We start from the raw sequence: 25781 nt of genomic DNA on the forward strand, positions 1-25781 counted from the left end.
CTCATAGTAGAAAATTTGTTACAATCACTATGTCAAGATAACCATGATTGGCATCATCACCAGTCTTTTATTAAAAACTTCTCATGGTTTCTGTCAGTGGACTTCCCTCAGGCAACTCCACACAGCACTGACTCCTTCCTTCACAGGCAGCTCCACACTGCGCTGACTCCTTCTCTCTGCAGCTTTCCTTCTCTCTTCTGCCTGACTGGCTAACCCCAAGCTGTTCCTTACCTGGCCACCTAACCCTGCCTGTCCCTCACACAGCATCTTCTTACCTTGTCTGTCCCTTGCATGACCACATGTCCCCTCCTCCTCACAGCACAGCCAGCACACTCCATCCCACACTGCAGCAGACTCTGGGTCTCAAGCTCCAACTAACTCCAGACCAGCTAACCCACTCTGTTATAGCCCCCATCCTCACTGGGCCAGCAAGGCTGTCTCCACTCCTCAACAATCAGGGCAGGAAAATTGTCTTCTGCACTGTCCTCACAAACTAACTTCCCAGAAAATCCCCCTTTTATATTTATTAAAGTAAATCGACATTATGATACATTCACATGTTTAAGGATGTGCTTCACATCCTAGTTCTTCAATATCCCAGGGTCCTGGTTTGAAGAACAGTTATTACCAATAAAGGCAGAAGGCTCTCTTTGAAATGGAGAATGTAAACCCCCTCCCTCTAAATTATAATAATTTTGAAATTAAGGGGCTCTCAGGCAAAGGTATGGGAATTAGGAATAACAGTTCTTTACTAGGAAAAATAAAATAGAAATACAGTATTACAAAGACCAAACCCTAAACACTGACAGCGTAAGAATACAACCTGACACCTGTCAGTCAGGGTGTTGGTAGCAGTCCCATTAAATGGTGGCTGCAGTCCTTCTGCAGTGGCAGATGTGGTTCAGCTGAAGCAGTGCTCCTGTAGAAGGGTGCAGTTTTCCTCTGAAGGTCCAGGGATGATGTGGCAAGGTCCGGCTTTCCTCTGGAATCCAGTGGAAAGAAGGTATCTTGGTGTCCAAAATCTCAGTTTTTATCAGGAAAGGCTTGGCTCCTCCCCCTGGCTGGAGCATCTCCCAATGGGATGATGTAATTTTTAGTCACACAGTGGGACTCAATGGCCCAGCAGCAGATGATATCTTCCTGGAGGGAGGATGGGTTATGGAAAAGCTAAACATGATTGTCCCATCTGGTTTTAAAGATGGCCCATTAGCAGATGGTATGTGCCACAGAGATAAGGGTCACTACCCCACCTGGCTTCAACAGATGGTGATAGCATACACATTTCTGGCCACATCAACCCAACATACTGTCCTGGGTTGATGTTACAACTCTTTGTATCCCACATTCGTGTGCTGTTCATGCTTGGAAGGTTTGTTTTTGTCTAGTAACTTGCCGGTGCCCTCCCCCATCGGCGGATGCTGCCTCAGCACTTCACAAGCGGTTTCTGCTTCCTGCTCCCCTGCCTTGCTTGCTCAGCTGCTTGCAAGAAGCATGACTTTTGCATGGCTTTGCCTTATTTTTCCTTCCCTTATTAGCTAGGAATACCATCCGAACCCAATTAGGACTCCACCTGATCTGGAACATCAAGAAGATCCCGGACTCTGTTTGTGGCAAGACATACGCGTTCTGCCCTCCCTGGCATCGGAGCCGCTCTGAGAGTTACACCTACTCAGATGGGTGACAAATTCCTTTGCCATCCATGGCTGTTTTTCCCTTGTGTTGGGGAGTGGGGGGGCTTTTGTGTGTTTGCTAAATAAATAAGTTTTTTCCACTTTTCCCTCGGAGGAAGTTCTTACTGAGCCTGGTAGTGGGAGCGGGGAAGAGTTCTGGGAGTTTGTTTCCTGGGGGGCTCCTTTGGGAGATTTTTCCACTAATTTTGTCCTAAACCAGGACACATACCCAGGTAGTTTGCCTAGCTTTACTTTATGATGGTTACTTTCAGTTATATAAGTTCTTATATAAGAGATAATTGTCTATATGCTGTAGATTATCATAGAGTTCTTTTAAATGGATTAGATATTTACCTTTCCTCAGAGCCAAGAGTCTTATCTTATTACTCAAGTTTTTCCTCACATATAACCAATTTATTCCAATTTCATTACTCAAATTGAAATTTTTCAGTAGCATTATAACTATATCCAATTCATTTCAATTAATTTTTTTCATTCTTTTCTCATTGGTTGTTAACTTAATCTTTTTGTTTACTTTGGTTTAGTTTGGCTTTTATCAGTACAGAACATTAACCTAAGGATTCTCTCTTAGCTCTGAAATGCATTTGTGAATTAAGCTTGATATAATACCCAGATTCACACAGTACATACTATTAAAGTTCAAGAATCAGAAAGCTGCAGTTCATAAATACAATATGTATGTTTCACCATCAAACAGATACATTGCATTGAACAACAGAACTACCATCCCCAGCTTTTTCTGTATCTTTTTGCTTTACTTATTTTACTTGTTTCTTCTTCAGCTTAGTGGCTTTTATAAAGTTATTTTAGCTAACTGCTGTGGAGAGTAATTTATTTTGACTTGGCACTTAATTCTGCTTTTTGGAGACACAGAAGCAGCTCTAGCAGCCTCTACTTCAGGGACAGGCACATTCTCAAGTTAAATCTCATTAACTTCTAGCCCTTGTTCTTCTCCCACCTCCTGCTCTGTTTTCCATTCTTTTAAAGTCTCATAGAGCAATCTCCGGGTGGTAGCCAAATTTGTAGCTACCTTGTCCATTTTGGATACCATATCCCATAGTCTTTCCCCAACTTCTTTCCATACTTTAACATTAAAGGCAGTACTTTCACCAGTCTAAATACACTTTTTTCATAAATTTTTTCATATAGATAAAAACAGCCTGTTCCCAGTGAATTCAGCTGGATAACCATCCCTCCAGGTGTCAAAATCAATCAGGTCTGGACCAGCATCTTCCCCCACTGCTCTCAGCTTCACTGGGCTCTTTCTCCAGCTGTACCTTGCCCTACAACCCAAATCCCAAACACATCAGGGCCACCACTGTGCAGCAATTACATTGAGACAGACATGACTAGCATCATCACAGTCCTTCATTAAAAACTTCCCATGCATTCTGTCAGTGAACTTTTCTCAGGCAGCTCCACACTGCACTGACTCCTTCTCTCTGCAGCTTTCCTTCTCTCTTCTGCCTGACTGGCTAACCCCAAGCTGTTCCTTACCTGGCCACCTAACCCTGCCTGTCCCTCACACAGCATCTTCTTACCTTGTCTGTCCCTTGCATGACCACATGTCCCCTCCTCCTCACAGCACAGCCAGCACACTCCATCCCACACTGCAGCAGACTCTGGGTCTCAAGCTCCAACTAACTCCAGACCAGCTAACCCACTCTGTTATAGCCCCCATCCTCACTGGGCCAGCAAGGCTGTCTCCACTCCTCAGCAATCAGTACAGCTGTAATTTATTGAGGAAAATTGTCTTCTGCACTGTCCTCACAAACTAACTTCCCCACAAATAATTTCCTGAAAAGCTGTGGAGAGAAGAGATAAATGCCCAGGTAGAGCTGTTGTGCCTTTCTGCATTCCCTGCTTTCTCAAAACCACACGTGCCTGGTTTCTACAGTCTCTCTGTAGTCTATCCTCTGCAGTACATTTGAGAACCTCTTGCATCCTAAAATTCCTTCTGGAACCACCAACAGTGATTGTGAATATGTGCAAACATCCTTCTGAGCCCTTTCAGCCTTGATTTTCTTCCCAATATCCTGGTTTTGCAGCACGGGAAAGCAGCCTGTTTTGCTGTTCTGTGTGTTGTGGCTGCATGTGGAAAGTTATACCTGTTTGCCTGTGCAAGTTTTGTTGCAGGGTTCTGCTCCAAGTCTGCACTCTTTAATTTGGCTGTAGCATCAGCAGTTTCCTTTTTCTCAGCCAGCTTCCCTCAGCAGCTCTGATGGAAACTGGAAGCAAAGTTTTAGCTGTTAAGAGGAGTCAGAGGGCAAGAGCCTGCATGGGAGAACAGAAGGAGGCAGTTGGGCCTCATTGTGAGGCAGAAAGGGTTTTGGAAACGCAATTACACTTCCAAATTTGGGAATGCCAGAAGCCTAACATGGACTGCAGATAATGAGTAGAAACTGAGAGGTTAAGAAGCAATTCAAGCAAACTGCTAATATTGAACCAAAGTGTCTTTGAACAGAACACTTTGTTGAAATTATTAGTCAAGTAAGTTTTTTATATTAGGTCTTTGTCAGAGTGGCAAGAGCATTATGATGCTGAGGAAAACACCCAATAGGTGAGCAGCCTATTAGGGGAAAGTATTGTCCTTTCTAAAATGCCCTGTTGTGATGTACTGGAAATCTTTTTGCACCTGCAGCTCTGGTCTTCAGCCTGGCTGGGAGTCCAGTACCAACATTCCAATGCTCTTTTAGTCTTTAATCACTCCTCTGAAACTTCATTATTACAGATGTGGCACTCAGGTAGATTGTCCTGCTGTCCTCAGGAAAATAGGTCTAACCTCAAGCCTGATTGTCACACCCTGTGGTTACCAAAACCAGTCTGACTTTGTTCTGCAGTCAGTTATAGATAGGGAGAAAAAGTTTGTTCTTTTTACTAGCTCTCATGTCTGACAATTCCCTTTGATTCATTTTCTCTTTATTTCTGTCTTTGTTCTGATTTATAATCCCTAAAATGAATAGAGTCCTGACCTACAAAGTGCTATTATTATACAAATAACCTAAAATGGGCCTGTAAAGTGGACAGAGCAGAACAGGCTGTTGTGGCTGAGGAAAAGGTAAAAGTAACAGGACAAAAATTTACTGTTATAAAGCAGCTGAGAAACTACATGGCTTGCAAAGAATAGACCTAAAACAGTCACCAGAAAATCACTCTGTAACTGTCCTTTCCAATTCTGGCAAGAACCAGAGAAACTGTGGGCTGCAATTGCCAGTCTTCTCACCTCTGTCCTTCAGCCATCCAATTCCAGCACTGGGCACAACAAACAGCACTGGCAAGACTCTGGTCTGGAAATCCATCAGACTGAACCCTGCTAGAGGTGCTTGAGAGCTGCCTGGTCCTGTGATGAATTTGTTTTGAATGGCCCAGAGCACCTGAAGAACAAAGGTGGTTGGAAGGTGCACAAGATTCTGGATGGAGGTGATATCTCAGCAAATGGAGTCAGGTCATGCACACAACTCATTGTAAACCCAACCAGACCCCAAAATTCAGTTATATTTACTTTGGTTTTTGTGAGTGCACAGTTTCCATTAATGGTATCTGCATCACCCCTTACTTTCATGGGTAAGTTCTAAAATTACCACAAAGAAACTCACCATATGAGTATAAAGACAGAATATATATTGACAGCTTCCCTTTCTTTCAAATTCCTCAGTGTTCTGCTATTCCTATTCTTAAGTTCTATTCATCAACAAAGAGATTTGAGGAAGAAAGTGCATTAAAAAAATTTGAAATATTTTAAAAAGCATAAAGGGGGCAATGTGGATTATAAACAGTATGAGAAATCACATGTGATGTTTTTTGTGGCAACAAGATGAAAGTTAGAGGGGCAAACTGATGTTTAAAGATGATACAAACTCTGGGTTGTATCTCTGCTTAGTTTTCTGGGAGCTGGATTCAGTGGGTTAGTTTTTCATGCATAATCTCCAAATTTATGAGAGTTTTGTTTTAATTTATTTTTATTACTAACAAAATGAGCCATGCATAAATAGTGAAGGAAATCAAGTTTTCTGGAAAATTTCTAAATAAGATTAGCTCATCATTAAATAAACCAAATATTCAGGATTTTTTACTGGTGCTTCATCAGAGGACAGCTTGGATAGAGAGACCACACATCAGCTGCCATACCAACAGGTTCACATTTAAAAGCCTGAAGTTCTTCACACTTGCAGTATGAATTCTTTGTTTAACCTGTTGTTGTTCCTCTTCAATAATGACTGACACTGGACATTTGACAGAAAGATGTGATCTGAAATATGCAGAACTCTTAAATAATACAGCAAAGGAAGGGAAATCGTGGCAAAGCCTGTACAGTTAGATTAGTCTCCTTGAGTGCAGCAAAGCTACCTACATGGATAGAGTTAAGTACCCTGCAAAGGTTAAGCACATACAAATTAAAGTGAAATTCTATATCCACTAAAATTCAAGGGAGCATTTTCATGGACTGAAATAAAGTGACTTTTCCCCTTAGATCAGACAGAAAAATAATTTGAGAGTATTATAGGAGAAAAAGTATGATTCAGGGTCTTTGAAGGGAAAAAATTGAGCAAATTTCTGTCCTGAGGCACAGTGAAGTGAGCAGAGCTCCACAAGCAACAGTAAATGATTCAAAGAGCTGCTGTTCAAGGGAAGAAAAAGATAGTGATGCTGACTGTCTTTATTTTGTCCCAGTCAGTACTAGTTCATAATGCCCAGTTTTGAAGTTGTGCACTTGGAAAACAGCAGCCACAGTACCAGTAGGTGCCTAAGAGTTTAGGTAAAGTCCTTCTTTGGACTTGCAAAACAAGAAGCAGAATAGAGTGGCTATATTGTCTTGCTTGGTTGGTACTCTTACTCTGCATGTGCTCTTCATGGATCCTAATTCAATCATGGTTCCTTGATCACTGGCTCTTAAAACTGTTGGCAAATTTTACTATATGATAAAAAATACTGTGTCTCACCTTCCTGTCAAGTCAACTAATTATCTCCTAGCTCTTGTGTTGGAGTAAAACAGAATGATGATTCTCCAATCAGGGTTCCCATGGGTTTTACATGCAAAGTTAGGATTTCTTTTGTAGAATCAGACCCAGAACACAGGAATGGACAATTGTCTGAATTAGGGTATCATGTAAGTAAATCTAGAATCTGTTTGTCTGTTTAACTTAGCTTTTCAGAGCATGTGCATGCTACTTCTGGGACATTGATTTATTTGTTATCAGGTCCAATAATACAAATATTTTTACCAAAATACTAAGCACTAGTAGATCAAGAGACCTATTTGTGGCCAGTAGATTATATTTTGAAGGAACCTTGCATATTAACCAACAATTGCTTAACAAGCATTTAGGACTTGGCTTGACCTTGACCTTGTATTTTCCTATAAACTAAGTTGTGCTGCCTGATTGCCAGAATATTTGAAGCAGAATCTGCATGTAGGGAACAGGGAATATCCTGAGGTCCCTGAAGACCCTAAAGGGTGGTCAGTCTCAAGAACATGGCTTGCTTTGATGTATGGCATTTCCATTCATGGCCCGAGTGTAACAGAGACATCATTAATTTAAGTTTACTGGAGCACGGAGCAATGCCTAATTTTCTTGTAAGGAAATCATGATAAATTACTAGAACAAGACAGAAAGATTCAGAAACTTGGGGGGAAAAGTACAATATGGGTTAGACTCCTTGCTAACTCAGGTACTTTTGTGTGAAAAACAGCAGAAAACATTTTAATTCTGACTAAGAGTGACTGGGGAGTGCTAGTTCTGCCAACTGGGATAAAGAATTGGCATGTGTTCCCTGGACAGAGAGAGATGAAAAACAGGGCAGAAAGCATTAGATGTTATCAAACTTCAGAAGAAAAATTAAAATACAGATCAAAGGATTTGTTGTTGATAACTACCAACCAAAATTACACCCAAAGCAGGTGGAACATGTATGTACTTTGCTCAAGCCAACGTGAGACCTCTCCTAATTACATTGATTTTGTGAATGTTGGTCTGACTTTTACATATGTAATACATGTGTGTGTACACACACACACAAATATATATACAAATTTACATATACTTTCAATGCTGCCATGCCTAGAATGTTTAAGAGACGTGAGTGTAAGGGGAACTCTTAAACCTTCACTTATGAAGGAGCATTTACTCACACTAATGACAGCACAGATGTGTTAATTACTGTTCCAAGCAATGGTTCCAGAGACAAGCCTTTCAATTCAAGTCAATTAACTAAGTGCAGTATGCTTAATTTAAATTCACAAGAATTTGTTTAATTAAAAAAATCACACTACAGTATTACGGGCCATGCATTCAATTATTCTCAGCAATTTAGCGAGAACCTGCAACATTACCTTCATCAACACTTCATGAATTTAAGTCAAACTTAAGTCTGGCTATGAAGCAGAGTTTAAGGTTAAATTTAATTTGTCTGGGATGCAAGACCAGAGGATCAATTGTTGCTAGTTCACCAGTTTTGGAAAAATAGAAGTAGAAGATAGCAGTTTGATTTAAATCAATTCCGTCAGCTTATTTTCAGATGTCTGGATTTTGATGATTTTTTTTCAGCACAATGTAAGTAAATAAATTCAGTCAAGGAAGATTCCTTCTAGACTGGGGAGAAAGCCACTCAGGTTCACACTGCTAATGAAGGCGAAAATGTTGATGATCTGGGCACATTATATTACTGCTGTGATTGTATTAGAAAACAAATGTCCCTTAAATTTCTGCATCCAGACCTGGACCAGCAGGGTTCTTGAAAGTAATCATAAAAGGGACGGAGTTTGGGTCAGACAGGAAGACAGATATTTGTGTTTGGGGAACATACATAGGGGAAAAGAATCAGTTAATATACCCAAGTATATATAGGGGAAAATTAAATTGCCACAGCTCAGGGATCCCTTAATCTGTATAACAGGCTATATCATTTCCTTTAGAGTATTTCAGGACATGTACCAAGAAAATGTGAAGTTATGGAAGTGATGGGTATGGAATTAATTGTGGTTTTTTGGCTAGCTGCATAGACTAAAAACCAAATAAACCCAAAACATTCCCTTTAACCAAAATGGCTTATAAATTCCCCACTGCAGAAAGACATGGTCAGAACCTTCTTGCCTCAGAATTCTTCTTTTCAATTTTTTTTCCAAAGCATTGCTCTATGGTGTCTCTCACAAATTGCATCATCATTTACTTTTCCTCTTTCTGCCTACAGGGTATATAAGAAAAAGGTCATGACTCCGTTCAGCAACAACACATCTCCCATTCATTTGGAACAGACTAAGCTTCAGTCCATCCTTCATCCAATAACTCTCTTTTTCCTGGTGTTTCTCATAACAGTGGCCAAAGAACACGCAGTAAAAGACTAAAGTTAGAAGAAAAAGTTAAAGGATCCCTTTTAAATGGGTGAACAGAGCTTCTTTCTTACTCTGTGTGTGTGTGTGTGCCTGTGTGTCTGTGTGTGTGTATGTGTGTTCACTGAATACTTTGTATTTTACCACTTTGCTGAAGCCTGGGATTCAGCAATTCCAGCATGTCATAAAAAAGAAATTGGGCATTTAAAAAAGATTAATAAATTTAAAAGACTTCCAAATTAGAGACTCCTTCCTACATTTAGAAGATTAGTTCAGTTATGCTGTGTTTTACACTGACTAATGAAAATCCATCCCTTGCCTGCAGAGGTAGTTACCACACTTGGCACCTGCCAGATACTCCATGTAAAATGTCAGACATGCTTTTCTTGTAAGGAAAACCCAGCCTAGTTTGGGTTCAATAGAGTTTTGTTCAGGGATGAAAATGCCACAATCAGTCTTTTGTTCTTAGGTTACAATGCATTCATAAACATACAGTGTCTGCTTCCTTCAACCTACTGCCTTGTTTTTAATGGCAACTTACTTTTTTCTTTTTTTCTTTTTTTTTTTTTTTTTTTTTTTTTTTTTTTTTTTTTTTTTTTTTTAATATATCCAGGGAAACTGTGGTCAGTTCTTCTAAAAACCAGAGCTTCCCTCTCTAGAACAGCTGCAACTGAAGTATTTAAACCATGTGCAGAAGGAGGACTGGGCAGCTGCATGTTACAATTCAGTGTGCTCACCTCTGCAGATGGCAATGCTGTTAGGAGGGCAGAAGTGAATTGTAAGTGGCTTCTAGTGGAAGCTGTCTTGGTTTGTATCTGCCACTATTAAAAAAGAGCTGTGTTCATTATTACCCTCTTGGTGTTGCCTTTTTAAACCACAAGTGTGCTTTAGCATTTTGTAGGGCTGTTCTAGAAGCAAATCTAGAGCTCTGATGAGTGCTCACAGTTCAGCGATTTTCACTATTAAAAACTTATACAGCTGAGGGGAAATTCCATCTTAAAAAAAACCCTAACATACCTTTGTAAGAAAGTTTGGGGCAGAAATGCAAAGGAACAGACTCAGAACAGTGGAATAATATTTGGCAAGCAGTAGGAAAGATTCAAGTTAAATGATCTTTGTTAATGATGTTAAATTTCCTCCTTTGGCCTCACTCAATCATTCATACAAAGCATGTCTGACTAATGTTCTGTCCTTGTGAACACTCTATGATCACATTACAGAGTTTGCATCATTTGCAAAAATGTGTACTCAGAGAACTCTTTTCAGCAGCAATAGTGAAGAGTTCCAGCATTTTAAAGTCATTCTGAGTGTTATTTTTATGAACAACTAATATGAAACAGATTTGAAAACTATGCCCTTAAAAAAAAAACAAAACAAAACTTAAAAAATATTATACTTTCTCCCAAATGAAAAACATATTTCCCTTCAAACTACTAAACCTCAAAAACATATTTTCAAATTTATTTCCAGCCTTTCTTGGGGAAATGCATCTTGGGTCAGAGACTGCACATGAGAATCAAGAACAAGGGCAGCGTGGTGAACATCAGGCTTGTCATGAAAAATAATTACCAATCTCCTCCAAGATGTTGTCTGCAGAATTTTCAGTGCTGCTGTGGACTCCATGAAGCTGTGTTTTCCTTCTGGTTTTGTAAATTCCTGGCTTTAATCATAATTTATATTTTGAAAACGAAGGCAGAACCATAGAGATGTAAGGTGGCAATTAAGAATGGAAGATCTTTGTTGAGGATTTTCCTGGGCTGTCTAAGGCTTCTGATTGCTGTGCTGGCACTGCACAGGAGCAGCACACAGGGACCTGGAGGGCAGAGAGCTGCCAGGGGCAGTGGGCAGGGCTGCCACCAGCCTCTCTGGAAGGCTGTGCAGAGAAGGACGAGCTCCTCAGCTGGGAGGGTTTGCATGGCCAGGTTTTGGTAGTGGGGGTGCTACAGGGGTGGCTTTTGTGAGGAGATGCTGGAAGCCTCTTCCATGTCTGGCAGAGCCAGTGCCAGCTGGCTCCAGGATGGATCCATGGCTGGTTGAGGCTGAGCCCATCAGCAATGGTGGTTATGCTTCTGTGATAGCATATTTAAAAACATGAAAAATAAAAGTTAGAGTGCAGATGTAATGCAGCCAGACAAGAAGGGGTTGAGAGCATGTGAGACTCCAGGGCAGTGGAGAGAGATTCCCCCCAGCCCAGGGGGATGCCCCTGGAATCCCTGCCCAGGATTCCACACTGGAGCAGGTTCCCTGGCAGGACTTGTTACCCCATGAGGGACCTACTCTGGAGCAGGCTGTGCCTGAAACTGTGCCCTATGGAAGGAACCTCAATTTGGCATCTCACCAATGCATATTCACACCTGCAGGGAGGGTGCAAGGAGGACAGAGCATGGATCTTTCCAGTGGAGCCCAATGACAGAGCCATAGAGAAAATGGGCACAGACAGGAACACAGGGGATTGTCCTGAGCAATTCAGTGCAGATGGATAAGAACATACACAGATCCTTTTTCTTGGCCTAGAAGAAATTAACTGCTCATCTGCATGTGGTCATGTTTGATCTAAGGCTGAAAAGGCATCTTTCAAAGGGCATTCCTTGCTCCTGGTGAGGGTAGGGGGTGGGGGAAGGACTTTGGAAAGGCAAGAAAGTTACAAACAGAGAGAAGGAAGGAAAAAATAAACCTAGCAGCAAAGTGCAATATTTAATTATAGGTTATGGAGGTCTTCAGTAAGTGACTCTTCCTGAATCTATCCAGACCATCAACTGACACAAGGTTAACCACTGTGTGTGAAAGACTTGGTTGATCAGCTTAGCTCATAATTGATATTATTTCACCCAGTGCTTGCACTCAGGGATAACTGGCGTTCTCATTTCCTGACACAGTAACAAGGTGGTGGACTAAAAATCACTGCAGATAAATTGAGGAAGTCCTTTCAGGTCAGTGCTATGACACTGCCAGCTGTATGGAGGGACATATAACCCTGTGCCTTTTGCTTTTGCATCATCTTTCAACATGTATCCTGGCTATCTTGTTGTTCTTTTCTGTTACTCCACTATATATCCTGAAATACTGTATTATCACAATAAAGGAATTTGTTTCAAACTTTAAATTAAACAGAGAATACATACTTTGTTATATGTATTTTTTGTTGAATTCATACTCTGTTGTATGTTTTCTTTTCACTTTGTGGATAGTATTTGTTTCTAAATAAATGCTTTCCGTGGCTGTTCAGATTCTGCTGCTTGATCCTGTAGTAAAGTAATAACTCTGAATTTGCATATCATAGTCTGTTGCCCTGTAAATTGCTAATGGTGAAGTTCAGAATCTGTACTCCCACGCAACAGCAATTAAAAGATAGATTGTATAAATTAAAATCTCATTTTGTGTGTTTAAAAACCATGTTAAACATCTTCAGGATGACCAAGAGAAATAGCATGTTAGGTCACAGGTTTATAAGGAACACTTAAACTTCAAACTTATTACAGTATAAAAATTACAATTTATTTAGTTTAGATCCCAAGTTAAAAGTGAATAGCAATTTGTGTATTTTCTAAGTTCCTCTAAAAAGTAGTAACAGTACTGTTACATTTTTTATGAGAGATAAGTTATTTTTAGGATTGCTCAGAAGTTCTAGGTAATATTTTTAAAATTTGCAATACTGTATTTAAAAACACCAACCAAACCCCCAAATGTCAGTTTTCATTTGCAATATTGCACATCTGAAAAAAGAAACAGTAAAGAACATCTTAATACTTTTATTTTTAAACAAATTAACTGAACTCGACTTTTCCATGCTATTTTTCTCCTTAGAGGTTGTAACCATATAAAATAACACATCTTAAGAGCATATTTTTCCAAAATATATCAAAGCTCATACTGACCAAGTACAGTTTTACCACAGATGCATCCCTCACATTCCTCATTTAATCTGGATTCAAATACATGGCTGTGAGAAAAGCACTGGGTGGTTTGAATTTTTCCTTATAGTGACACCCATTATGCAGCTTGATTCAGAATCAGCTGAATTAAAAGCTGGGACTTTTAATGAAGGCTTTATCAAAAAGGCCTCCAGCAAAACAACTTGAGGTGCATGCCTCTCCAGCTGCCTGAGAATGGCAGGTGCTCAGCTGCAAATTCACACTGTTCACACATTTGCTTAGCTCAGATTCACACTATTCACAGTGGAAGTCCTGCAGCCTGAAGGGTGGAGTGGTATCTCTGCTCTCAACAAATGGCTCATTATTATCTCAGAGTGGCTTGAAGGATTTTACTGGAAGAGTAACTGCACCTTGAATTTGAAGGTAACCATGGTGGGTTTCAGTACTTCACAGTATTTATAAGCCAAGTGACTGCCTTATCTAGAAATGGTCACCTTGGTGCACTTCTGCAGCTCTGGCTCATTGAACTCCAATCTGTTTCACCTTTCTTTGATTTTGAAAAGACCTGAAGGCTTCAGACAGTGTTTACCACAGCAGTTAACCTCTTGCCTGGAGTGAACTTCTGGCATTCTCCATTTCCTTAGATTTGGTGGTCTCTATTTCCACCTCCAAGTTATAATTCACAAGTCCAAGTTTCAACAAGGTCTGACTTTCTGCAAGTTTTGATTTCTTTGGGAAACTTTCCCTTGCCTCCAGGTTTCTTGTCTGCAGAATGATGACCAAGGCATGCTTGTACTCACAAGGACATTGTGTGCCTGCTCATGACGGAATGGTTATGCCCTGCAAACTCCTTTACTTCATATCTGGATGGAACCTTCATAAGGTGTCCATTAGGGCACAGCGTGAGGCACCTCTAATTAAACTTTTATCTTGCCAGCCTGGCAGAGAGGGGATATGTTTGCTGGTAGCAGATGACTACTTCATATCTATGAAATTGTGGCAATCTGTCTCTGTTTTTACATCTGATTGTGTCTTGGGGTGACTTTATGATGCTCATATCCCCAAATTGTCTGTTGGTGTTGAATATTGAATTGTGCAGCTTTAAGACTGGTTCCAGGAGTGAAGGGGGAGAGAAAGGTGCAGAGTTGTTATCAGAGACTGAACTTATTCCCACGCATGCTTCACACAAACCGTGCTGTCTGCAGTGGATGGCAGGAGAGAGCTCTTCTTTGCTTTTAGTTAGTTTTTTACTAGCTGAGGCAAAGGAGTCCCCTGGACTGATTCTTTATCTTTTTCTTGGCATTGTTTGAACCTGCTCTGGACTGAAAACCCAGAAAACCAGTGAGATCTGGCACCTGTGGCACACCAGGCCTGGGCTGTGACACTTCCCAGCTCAGGAGGGACTGAGAAGATCCTGAGTGAGCTGTGACCCACAGAGGGACTGAGAACAGCCTGAATGAGCTGGGCTATGACCCACAGAGGGAACCAGTCTCCAGAGGGATCCCATTCAGAGGTTTCCTCCCAAATTTGCCCTAAAATAGGACAGATTGCATGAGTGCGAAATAATTCAGGCTGGAGAGGATGTCAGGAGATCTCTATTCTATCCCTATTCCATCCTTCTGCTCAAAGAAGGGTTAACATCTGAGGTAAGACAGGTTTGGAAAGGGACTGAAAGTCTGCAAGGACAGACACTACCTAGCTTCTGCATAAGCTCTGTCACCAATTGACTGTCCTTGTAGGGAAATTTTTTCTTTAATCCAATCTGAATCACAGATTTCAACTCATGTCCATTGTCTTTGATCCTCTTCCCATATACCAATAAGTGTGTGGAAACTTCTTATTTGATTGTTTACTCAGCCCTAAGACATCATTATAAATTGTACAATTGGCAAAGGAAACCAGCAGTGTCAGAATCGTAATTCCAGGGTGGCAGCAGCAGGAGAATTCACACTTCTATCAGCCAAAAAATGAAAAAATATTTTATCAAGCGATATTACAGCATGCCATAAATTTTATCACTCAGTTTATTCTAACTCATCTGAAATCTGTGTGATTTGCAGGTCTTTTTAGTCAACTTGACTTTCAGTTGTTTGTGTTGTTCTAAAATTGTGGAGTTCAACAACAAAACCACCACACTACAGAAGAGTCAGACTCTGGTTTTAATGTCAGAAGAGAGACATAAGCTTTCTCGATCTAGTCTTGATGAAATATAAAAAACTCAATTTGTGCTAAATGAACAAAAACAGTAGCTTTGGTCACCTCTAAAATGAAGAAATAGAAAGAAGATTTTCAGAGTTGTTTATACAGACTGAATAGATTTTTTAAATACTCAGTGTTGCTACTTCAGAAAGTAAGTAGCTACAAGTAGGACATACATTATGAAGTTACCCACCTGGGCTTTTACCATTCAGCAGGAACACTACCTGAAAAAGGAATATCCTTCACTTCCTACTTTGTCTAACTGTGCTTCAGTGTGTCTGAGCAGGACAGCTGAGTCTCAGTTCTTTCTGAATATCCAGTTTTGAGATGTGGGCCAAAGCAGCAAGCCTTAGCCAGGTCATTTCCTTGGTAAGGAGCCCAGGAAAACACTCACACCTCACCAGCAGTGCTGTGGCAACAGAAGGGCTTCACACATTCAGCTGTCCTGTTGAAAAGTTCTTGCACAAATACAAGTTGTACTCCTTAGGAACCTGATTTAGGGTAAACTGGCAAAAGTGCTGTCTGTGCTAACATCAGGTACCCTACTTTCTGCACAGCTCACTCTACCTACAAGCTGCCTGATGGATGGGAAAAAGTATCTTTAATGGAATCCTAGAATTATACAATTACTAAGGTTGGAAAAGCTCACTAAGATCATCAAGTCAAACCATTAATTTACTATGCAATTCACCCCTGTCAGCAACCAAGCATTAATGAAACTAGATTTCTGACTGCGAAAATAATGGAGTTATATCCATTTTTACTAATAAACATCTTCACTATTTTTGCTAATTTAATATATATTAGCTATAAAATATTTTAAAAGAAAATTATGAATATTTGTCAGTCTGTTCCCTGGACTTTTTCAGATTATTTATAACCTCTGTGACTCCCCTTTGGAAAGAGCCTTCTAGAAATTGTCATCTTGCTCACCTCCTTTTGAAATAAACAAGCAGCATTGTGGTCAACCACACACCTTTACAAGAAAAGCTTAAGACATCTGGGTGTATTTTTGCTCATTCTGGAGCCCACATCTGCCTGTTTTTGAAATGGAGAAAAGTTGCATTCCTATGGATGAAAAATTTGGGACAGAGAATAAATGTGGTAATTTAATATTTGTTTCATCTTGATCTATTAAGAAAATGTTTTCTCCTAGTCTTACAGCTCACAGTGTTTGAAGCAGGGTTTTGGCTGTCAAGAGCTTTATGATGGTAATCATTAAGGTTGAATTCTTATGGGTGAGAATTAGGGGAAATTGGGCCAACAAGGCAGATATCCCAGGAGTGTGTTATAGACCACCCAACCAGGACGAAGAGACAGGTGAAATCCTCCACAAGCAGCTGAAGAGAACATGCAGGTGCTGGCCCTTTTCCCTTGGGAAACAAGAGAGTTCCCATGTGGTGGCTAACAGCTGGCCTGAAGGCCTCACAGTTACAAATAATCTTGATTTTATAACTGAAACATAACTAACTATATAACTAATTATATAATTACCTGAATTATATAACTCGACCAGTCTGGACCATTGGGGAGCAAGTCTGGGCTATTGGCCTAGTTGGCCAATCAGGACTAACTGCACAGATCTTCAAATGTCCACAAGGAGAATGGCACTCAACAAAAGTTGTCACATGCCTGTCTCCAACAGCAGCAACATCCCCATAATCCAGGAGGAAACAGTCCACGGGCTGCTCCAGTTCTACATGCCAAATGGTTTTGAGGGAACTGGAAGTGCTCTCTGAGCCACTTTCCATCCTTCTCCAGCAGCCCTGGCTAACCAGAGAGGTCCCAGCAGACTGGAGGTGAGCACTGGCTTTCAAGTGTTCAAGAACACATGTAGATGTGGTAATTAGAGACATGGTTTATCACCAGACTTGGAGTGCTGGGTTAATGAACAGTGGACTTTAACAGTGCTGGATCTGCTGGAAATTTAACAGTGAACTTAAGTGCTGAACCTGACGATATTCAGGGAATTTCCAGCCTTAATCACAGAACCACAGATCCATTAAGTTTGAAAAAGACCTCCAAGATCACCATGTCCAACCTTTGACCACTATGCCCAGTAGATGAAGGGAGAGGTGGTTTTGACTTTGCATTATGCCATGCAGTGAAAAAGAGAAACATTTTTTCCCCCTGAATCTTTGTAGCAGTGAGAAAAATCTTGTGGTTTCTCCCTGAGCCTGGCTCAGCAATTCCCTGGCAACACTACTTCAGTGAGAAGTGTTGCAAAAACTAGAAAGAATTTTCTGGGCCCCTCTAGCACTGGAAGACTTCCACCTGTTAGGCTAAAACTTCATTGTGAACTTCAAATGTTAAAGTTAATATAAAGTTATGCTTTATACCAAACAAAAAATTTAATGCAGCAAATGTTTACTGACCTTTGTTGCATTCAGGAGCAGTTTTGAGGCTATTTCAAAACTCAATTCTGCACTTTCATAGTGAATAGAAGAGTCTAGTCCTTAACCAGCTCATATCTTCCTATTTATTACTCCTTTGCTAATAGTTAAAATAGAGTTGTTTTCTCATGCTGCAATTTCACTGTGACATTGCCACTATATTGTGAAGAAAGTATGAATCTCCTGCCACCTCATTTTCAGCTACAAAACTGTATTTGTTCATTGCTATGGCAACGACTGCCCCAGCCCAGCCTAATAGGGTGCTTGTCTAGACAGCATTAAACATATCTGTGCTTATGTGTGTCTGGTTTTAGCAGCCAGGTGTGCAGAAGGCGGGGTGAAAGGAAGAGAAGCAAGAGAAAAGAAGTGAGTAGAAGAGTAAAAGCACCTCAGAAGACACCACATTTTACATGAGAATTCTAAGTTCTGGAAGCCCTTCCCAGGACACAGTGTTAAAATGTGCTCCTCACTCAGGGCACACACATTTATAGACTTGTGTGAAAGAACTTCAAACTGACTTCAGACTGAACTAACTAAGGGGCCAGCACCACATGAGGGCTACTCCAGAGCAGAGGCATTTCTCAGGAGCAGAAATCCATTTCATATTTCCTATGGAGAAGAGTGACGTATCTGAGACTGATCCATGACAGTAGGTCTTAGCAAGAACCTGTGGAAAGCCTGAGTTGTGGTTCAGATCTAATGGTTGGATCCTGGGGGAAACAGAATACAGCACCCCAGGGCTGTCCAGATCCCTGTCACAGGAGACCTTTGGAAAGAGAGAGTTACCCCAGGGACAGTGGAGTAAATGAGCCTGTGCACACCAAGAGAGCCACAAGGCTTCATTTGTGCAATAAAAGGAATGCATATTTTTAGCATTTGTCATTCACACGGATAAATCCGTATTTCACAGTGGAAGAACATCTAAGCAGAGATCCTTCCTTCTTTTCTAATCATGATACAAGCAGATACTTGCTAAACCATTTCAAAATAACCTTTAGATGTTCTTCTGGAAGATAAGCACCAACCTTCCAGCTGGCACTAAGGGACAAAGAAATACAGAGCTGTTCAGAATCAATTCAAGGACAAAATCTGATGGCAAACAGGCTCCTAGCAGGTGTTGGGAAAAGCCACAGATGAGTTTTACAGCTGCTTTGGTGCCAACACCCTGCTTCTGTGCTGTGGGGAAGATTTGTTTTCAGAACTGCTCAGAAAAAGAGCATCTCACTGAAGAGAAAACAGCTAAGACTGTTGGTGGAGATGCATGTTCAGCTTATTCTCATTACCACCTTGTCTAGACAGAGAGTTTCTGAATCCATGAGAAAATACATTTCCTGTGGAAACACTACAGGTAGCTCCCACTACTGAGTCCATATTTTGTCTGTACTGGACAAGGGGTTGCAGTTTGCACTTTCTGAAACAGATTGAGTAGTTTGTGAGCGAAGACTGACAAGGACAAAAAAACAGCATTAGGTGATCATATGTCCACTGCCCATTTTACAGCCATCCCAAACTCATGCTTACAGATTGTATGGTGTTCAGATGTTGCACCCCAACCTCAGCAGAGTAAAGTTATAACCTTCCATGTTCTTGGCTCAGCACTATTCAAATTAGAGCATCTGATCATTCCAAAATGGGATATCCTTGTAGCATGTTCATTCATCCTGTAAGTATGAGGAAATCATAAGCAAAACACCTATGTGTTGTATTTTAGAGTTGAAAAGTATAACTACAGTCTCAACTGTAGTCTGGCAACAATGTCCCAGTTTTCAAGAAGGGCAAGAAGGAGCACTCTGGAAAATACAGGCCTATCAGCCTCACTTCGGTGCCTTGCAAAATTATGGAGAATATTATTTGGGGAGGTATTAAAATACCTGAAGGACAATGCAGTCACTGGTCAAAGTCAGTGCAGCTTCATGACAAGAAAGCCCTGTTTGTCTAACCTTATTTCTTTTCATTACAAGGTAACACCACCTAGCTGATCAAGAGAAGGCAGTTGATGACATTTCTCTGGATTTCAATAAAGCTTTTGGCCCTGTCTCTCACAGGATCCCTCTGGACAAAATATCCAGCACACAGCTGAATATTTGCTTTATATCAACCTTTCCTGGCCAGAGATCACCATTATTTTGATGCCCCGTCAGGACTTTTCCAGCCTAGGTGTTAGTGGGGGTTGGACTTTGACCATCTGTTTATGGCAGGGTACTAAAAATCATTTGGTCTTAGGAACATCTCTTAAATACTTACTGCTCTTCCAAAATCTTAAAAGTGTCCACATGATATAAGTCGCTTTCATGCAGCCAAATTAATTACTTGTAGCTGTTTGAAAATGCTCGAATTGTCTAAAACCCAGTGTTATTTGGGTTAGCAATTAAGCCCAAGACAAGCTTAATGAGAGCAGTAGCATATATGAGGGTACTGTTGCTAGGCTCCCGCATAAACTCCTTGAGTTTCCTTTGTTTAAATGCTCTGGAGAGAATAAAATATCTTCCTGAGACATCAAGTGCCTAAGCTGAAGCATTACTTGTAAGAGCTTATTATTTTCCATCAGGAGGCCACACTGCTGATGAATCTCAATAATTGATACAATGTAGAGGAGACTGTACATGAGTGAGGATTTTATCTCAGTGTTAGTATTGCCCGTAGGAAAATTACCATCTGTGTTCAATAAAGGATGAAACTTGTTGCTTGAATATGATTTTTGTGTTTAATGCTTAGCATCAGTTGTGTTTCTGAGGCAAACAACTATCCAGGATACTCTTTGGCAAAAAATGCAGATGAAGAGGCACAATTCAAATACCGGAAGAATGATGTCTGTTATACAGAGACACGCTCCAGAAAGTTTATTATTTTTCTAAACAGAAATTATGTCCAGATGTCCAAAGTCTACTGTCAGCTACTCCTTTCATGAGGCTGCCAGACATGCAAGAGAGTTGCCCCTGGATGATGCTGCCTGTGCTCTGATCCTGATATTGCTCTACACTGGAACTGCTGGATCCAAACTGGATTGAAGCATTTTCTCCACAATATTAGGAGCACATCATTCTCATCTGGTCTGATAAATGAGTGCTAGAGAGTACTTGTGTTTAACATCAAATAATAAATGTATTTTTGTTTCATATGACATGAGATATGAATTGCAATAACTGCTGTTCTCCATGAGTAATAACAGCCACCACTATCATACATTTGATTGCATGGTAAGGTTGCAGCAACTGCAATCACTGCACTCTTTAATGAGGACATTACAGTTGATGAAAAGATGTATAAAGACAAATAGTTTGCATATTTTAAAAGGAAACACAAGATCTTATTTAAATTTTTTTATCATAGATCAGGGAAATCAAACTTATTGCAGAGGTCTACAGCAATGCAGTAGACCTCTTTTACTATTTCTGTTCAGTTCCCTGTCATAATCTCCAAAAAAAATTAATGTTTTCAAAGATTTACAAAATTTTTTAAAACCCACCAAAATGAGCAACAACTCTGCTTTAACACTTCTGTTATAAAAAGGTGATAACTTCTACATCTGCAGAATCAACATTTTTGTTTCACATTCCTTGCCTTAGTGGACAAAACTTTGTAATATTTGCAAAGAATTTTCAAGCTAGCATCTTGTTTGGCTGTGCAGCTTTTCTGGCATGCTATTGTACATTTGCTGTTATTATTCTTCTTGATGCACTTACTGCTGCTTTCATCTTGCCAGATCCTATCTAGAAAGAATCACCAAAACAGCTGCTAGGATAAGTGACTTCATGGAAGGAAGAAAGTAATGTTACATGCCTTGAAAATGTATCTGGTGTACAGCTTTATGAAATAAATATTGATAAAGTTGTCTTGGTAAAAGTCACAGGTGCCTTTTTATTAGTCTACCAATAATTTATTAAAGTGGGACGAGGATTTGGTCCACCTGTGTATTTTAACTGACAATCTTGAGCATAAACACAAAGTATTTAAAGTAGCTTTTGGAGACTGATTTCTTACTTTAATCAATTCTTACAGTTTCTCATCTATAGCTCTGTCATGCTTAGCTTTACAAAACAATTCTCAGTTGTAAACTCAGTCATGAAAACTGTAAAAATGCAACATGTCCTGCTTTTGCCAGCTGAAGTAGCACAACAGTACTTGGTATGGATGCCACTGGGTTGTAACTAACAGAGGAAATCTTGGGGTCAGATTCTGGTTGCAGAGACAGCCTGTCAAATTCTGGGAAAGAGAGGAAGTGCTGTGCATGCACAGTTGAAAACAGAAACCGATTTTGTTCAGTATTTTCAGTGTATTTTGTTCAGTAAATTCAGCATACACTGATTCAGTGTACAGCTGCAGCTGTCCCTGTAGCATGTTTGGATTTCATGGTAAACTTTATATTACGTGTATGAACACAGTGGCTGTCTGAGGGCTGCCAAGGGCTGTGACAGACATACTTCCAGGCAGTGCTGCAATGCCAGAGATGTCACACGCTGGAACTGGAATGTTTGGCATTCTCACCTGCAAGCCAAATTCTGGCTCAGCCCTAACTGTATTAAATAAAGTACATGAAATACATACATAAGAAAATCACTACCTAAAGGCCAACAGCCACTAGAGCCATCTGCAGCCCCCAGGGACACCACGGTTTGTGGGAAAGCAAAAACAGCCTTCCCATCCTGTTATCTCCTCATGCTTCCACTGCAATATTCTCTGGGGAGCAATGAGCTGAAGTTTAATTATTCCTCCATTTGAACCCATAGGCTGAGAAACCTTTCTGGTGTGTTGCTTGCCAGGGTAAACTGAGCACTTGGGGTAGAATCTGGCTTTTATACTTCTATTTTAGTTTCTGCAGCAACATTAATAAAGCATGGCAGCTTGTCCTCATTCCAATTCAGTGGCAGCCTTGTTATACAATGTACTTTGATGTACAGTAATCTCTATCTACTATCAGACTGGGAGACAAAATCACACTGAAAAGCAGAATCTGGTAATTTATCTCACTCTGACTTAGGAGCATGAAGGTTGCATCTAAAATGTAGAATTTGGTCATTACATAATGGACTTTTTACAGGGTTTTTAAAATTGCTATTTGAAATCTGTTGTGACAGGTCATTTTGTGTTTGTATGGATTTGTCTCTGCAGCATTAGTAGCAGTTTGGCCTTTTCAGCACAGTATTTATGGAAAGAGAGAACTGGCAAAGGGAAGAAACACTGAACCATAAGTAAAACATTAAAACAGAGTAAAATATTGAGTGATGGCTGGTGGATCTGTCTGGCTTTCAGAAATGGAATCAAAAGCACTTCCAGTTTCTCCTGGGTCATTATGCTTACTGTTGTGGGTTTTTATGGGGTAGCATTGTGTTTTCAATGTTCACAGACATTCCCTGAGAAAGATGAAGATTGAATTCCTGGTTCACTGAGCTAGTTTTTCATGGGGGAAAATTAAGTATCCTTAAAACCAAAAATGATAAAAACATGCTTCTGATTAGTAAGATCTAATCAGTAGTGTTATTATAGGTCTTCAAGTAATTAACCACAAACTGGCTTTACTTTTTAAAGTCAAGTATTTTACTCTTTAACTTTTCTCTCTAGGAAGGGATTTGAGTGTTTCTCAGATCTGAATCTCCTTAACAATTGACCACAGAATAATGTGTATTAAAATTCAGACAGATTTATCTTTTCAAGAAGATATAAAATAACTATAATGGGAAGAAATTAAAATAACAGAGACTTTCTTTCTCTACTGTATTAGCAGAATAAGCCAGAGATGAAACCAACAGGATCTTAGTGTTCCTAAAAGGATTAATACCAATAGAACGAAACCACCTTCAGATTTGCATGAAAAAAAAATAAAATAGTGTGGTGAATGCTTTGCCCTAGTAGCATGCACAGAGAGTTCTAAGAATTAAAATGTACTTTTCTTTATTACATTGCTCTGAAGGCACAAAGAATGTCATTTATACATTAGGATTTTTCTTGTATTTCTGCCTTAGAGTCACAGAATGGTTTGGGTTGGAAGAGATCTCTAAAGACCATCTAGTTTATTCCCCCTTTCATGGGCAGGGACACCTTCATCCAGACCAGTTTGCTCAACAGCCCATTCAGCCTTTTTTTATACTTCTTAGGGGCATCCACAGCTTCTTTGGACAACCTGTGCCAGTGCCTCATCAACCTCACAGTAAAGAGTTTCTTACCTATATCTTAAGTAAGTCTACTGTCTTTGTCCTATCCCTAGAGATCCTGCTAAAAACATTTTTCTCTTATATGCCCCTCAATGTTTCCAAAGGGCACATTAGTGTCTTTCTAGAGCATTCCCTTCTCCAGATTGAACAACCCACTATCTCAGCCTGTCTTCATGGCATAATTGTTTCAGACCTCTGATGATCTCTGTTCCTCCTCTGGAGCTGCTCAATCAGGTCTGTGTCTTCCTTGTACCAGGAGCGACAGAGTAAGATGCTGAGGGGAGAAATGTAATTTAGAGAAGTGCTGTTGTGTAGTATACCCTCAGTACCCTGCACCCCTTATAATGTCATTTCACCAGCATTCAGGTCTGACTGCATGTTGTTTAATATTTATGAAAGACACTGGTATTAAAGCTGAAATTAAACACATAGGGAATCTTGAATATGTGAGTGTAGGGAGAGACAGAGAACAAATGACCTAGGAGAGCAGGGTCTCCATGCAAGGCTGGTCAAGCAGCATTTTCTCTCCCAGTCTGTTCTCTCTCTGCCACAAAAACTTCTGTGTATTGATTTCCAGAAAGGGCACATGCAATATTTGACTGACCTCTTTTTAGGGGGGACACAGTAGATGAAATGAATGTAACACAACAGCGTTTGCTGACAAGTTTTTACACCTTATTTGCTCGTACAAAAGAAACAACTGGATTCATAGGTCCAATCATAAAAAGGGACAAAAAGGTCTAGACTACCATACGCAAGCAACTTGTGTATGTTGGCATCTGTGACGGAGAGCTCTGCCCTGAAAGCAGCAGCATCTTTCACATCTGCAGCAAGATATGTTAGCCCTGTCCACAGACAGATCTGCACATTCTCAAGAGCCATGAGCACGAGTCCTGCGTGTCTTTTTCTAAAGAGCAATTGCAGGGATTCTTGCAGCCAGAATTTCTATTGGAACAGTTTTTTTCACCTGAAACCTTAGCTGAGTGTTAATTCTCTCACTGGAATGCTGCCCTCTAAGTCTTGCAGACAGGGGATCAGATTGCTTGTGGCATCCAGCTCGTACTGTCTTTGGCAGAGTGGGGTGGTGGACAGGGAGTTCATAATAGCACTCTCAGTCTTTCTAATTGGGGGCCCAATGTGGGTTACACCACAGGGGATGCATGCCAGCTACTGCACTCAGAAAAAAACCCCTCACTTTATCTGCTCCACTTCTTGTACTCTTGGTGCAGGAAAAATCATACTCGTGCTATGCCATTTGCATATGCTGAGACTCTTTCCAACACAGAAATGTATCCATAAAGATTGTGTTCTAGTGATAGATTGCAATGAAAAGTCCTAAAAAAGAACAATATGACTGAGAAAAAAATGCTTTTGAACTTGTTAGACCTAGGTTAGAACCCTAAGTAGGACCTGAATGTAAGGCTTATAGATATTCTTGTACCTCAGTGTAACAACTACATTACACCAGTCTGTTCAAAACTTCTCTGTTGTGGAGAGATTATTTCTTTGTAAGACTGTAAAATGAACACACATTTACCATTGAATTTACCTTCAAATAGATACAAATACATAATTTTCTATTCTATATGCAACAATTGTGCTGGGGATTAATCTCACTCTGCCTTACCAATTCTTACTGCAAATGAGGGGTCACCAGAGCTGCTCTCTGCTGCTGGACCTCTTGTTTCTCAGTTTTATTTCATCATTACAACAAGCAGGAAGTAACAAAAGGGCATATATCTTTCAAAGACTATTGTCCATGAGCCGTATTTGACTTTTTGTCTGTGTTAAATTCCTAATTCTGTAACTTAACAGAACTTGGACCCAACACAGTCACCATGTGAGTAGGCAGATCAAGGGAGAGCAACACTAATTAATTGCTAAAACTATTCTAGTGAGGTTGGGGTTTTTTTGCTTTTTTTTTTTGGTTTGGTGGGGGTTTTTTTGTTTGGTTTCATTTAGGGTTTTTTGGGGGAGGTTGGGGTTTTTTTGTTTGCTTGGGGTTTGGGGAGGGGGTTGTTGAATTGGTGGTTTGTTGTTTCTTGGTTGGTTTTTTTGTGTCTCAGACCATAAAAAGAATCTGAGAGGGAAAGGAGCAGTGGTCTGTAAAATATATTGCCAGTACATGCTCATATCTGCGATACTGGCAT

At 40.3% G+C, this 25781-nt stretch overlaps 1 long non-coding RNA gene across 1 annotated transcript in view; it reads right to left on the bottom strand.

The window, feature by feature from the left end:
• Window positions 1-1189: 1189 nt before the first annotated feature.
• The window catches only part of LOC306814856, a 102119-nt gene continuing 77527 nt past the window's right edge, over window positions 1190-25781 (bottom strand). Inside the window, exon 4 of the long non-coding RNA XR_013777260.1 lies at window positions 1190-1250. This is a non-coding gene — a long non-coding RNA (uncharacterized lncRNA). The remainder of the gene's footprint in view (window positions 1251-25781) is intronic.

The sequence above is a fragment of the Erithacus rubecula genome (genome assembly GCF_903797595.1).
Source record: "Erithacus rubecula genome assembly, contig: SUPER_Z_unloc_2, whole genome shotgun sequence".
NCBI lineage: Eukaryota > Metazoa > Chordata > Aves > Passeriformes > Muscicapidae > Erithacus > Erithacus rubecula.